This window comes from Felis catus, chromosome D2, assembly GCF_018350175.1.
Source record: "Felis catus isolate Fca126 chromosome D2, F.catus_Fca126_mat1.0, whole genome shotgun sequence".
Classification (NCBI taxonomy): Eukaryota; Metazoa; Chordata; class Mammalia; order Carnivora; family Felidae; genus Felis; species Felis catus.
This window is the reverse complement of record NC_058378.1, coordinates 16,368,574-16,370,042: the sequence shown is the minus strand read 5'-3', so window position 1 is coordinate 16,370,042 and position 1,469 is coordinate 16,368,574. Positions and strand designations below refer to the sequence as shown.

General features: G+C 54.0%; 1 long non-coding RNA gene across 1 annotated transcript; it reads right to left on the bottom strand.

Moving 5' to 3' along the window:
* Nucleotides 1-301: 301 nt before the first annotated feature.
* Nucleotides 302-1,163, bottom strand: LOC109492856. The gene is made up of 2 exons (XR_002146816.3): nt 769-1,163; nt 302-514 (listed from the first exon to the last, which is right to left on the bottom strand). It is a non-coding gene; the product is annotated as an uncharacterized LOC109492856 (long non-coding RNA).
* Between the last annotated feature and the right edge of the window lie 306 nt (nt 1,164-1,469).

Genomic DNA, 1,469 nt, shown 5'->3' with positions numbered 1-1,469 from the left:
GCCACCAAGATGAGTAAGACAAGACTCCACTGGAGAATCTCGGCAGCGAGTCAAATGGGAAACTGGTGTGGGGGTGGGGCGGGGGCCAAAAACGTAAACTGGGACAAAAATGCAACAGTGCCACAGGTCCAGGTTCAGCCATCAGGCCATCGTCGCCTAGAAAAATCGGGAGTCGGCAAAAGTTTTCAGCAATGAAGTTGTAAAGGCCGGTGGCCACAAGGGCCAGGTTTGTAGGTCATTAGTTTCCATCCACAGCCGACTCGTCTCTGTTCCTGGAGCAGAAAGAAGACTGGGGAGGGTGTTGAGCAGGCACGTCATTTATTGCCAAGGCATCAAGTCGTAACAATGCCGCAGAAGGCCGTGGGACGGGGGCGGCCGCCACACTGCTCCGTGTGTCTCTGGCGGTGTGTGGATCCGAGGCCATGAATTAGGGGAGGTCGTCGGGTTTACACCCAGCCTTGGAGGGGCTCACGGTTCAGGCGGCTGCGCATTCTGAAGATCGACCCGAGTAAAGCTGAAAAATAGACGCCTGTAAGAGAAATCACTAGCCCAGCCATCTCCGTTCCCGGCCGGGGTTGGGACGGTCCCTGGGAAATCTCCCGGGTCCAACTTCGGAGGTCATTTGGGATGCCCCGCCCCCAACCTCATGCAAATCCATCATTCCCGGACCGGGGAGAGAGGCTCACGTGATCACGTAACTGGGATCAGTTGCACATGGTGGCGTGTAACCTCACTTCCTCTGAGAAGGGAGGAAAGGAGAAGAGATACCTGGAGTATGAAAGAAACCTGCTCGGCATTGGATACAAAGAAGACAATTTTCCTTTCAGTTCCCAGTTCCCTTGTTGGCTGCGGTCGGTCGGTGGCGTTGCTGTTGTTTCTCTGATTCAGCTACATTGCAAGTGTCACCTCGGAGGCTTAATCCTCGAAGCATAAAAAATCTGACGAGGCGCCGCAGACAGAGGCAACCTTCCTGCAGAAGGGAGAGAAAGGGTGTTGGTGGCACCCTGGATCCCCGTCCCCGGTGGTGGTGGAGGGGGACGGAGCATTGGGTGCGTTATGACCCGCCTGCCCCCTACCGGATGCAATGTGTGGTCAAGAGCGTTAGCGCAACGGTGAGATGGAACTCCTTGCTCAGGATAGCGTTTTAACAAAACGGAGAGAGTTTGTACAGCGTTTTGTTCTTGTCTAAGCATGCTTAGAGCTAGCGTCATCAACGGGAGCCCAGTTCGGAGTTCCAGAAAGAAAAGGCATTTTATCGAGAGGGAAACTGAGCTACTGACTTTTCTCAGGGATGCTCTTAGTAGTCTGTGGAGTCAGGGCTAGGATTCCAACGCCACGGCCGTTTTCCTATAACTCACAGAAAGAACCACAGGGTCTTAGCCCCCTCCTGCAGGAAGAGAGTAATCACAAAAGTGTCTTGCCTTCAATGTGACACCGCGCTCCTGCAGCTGTAAGACCATTTTGCTTCT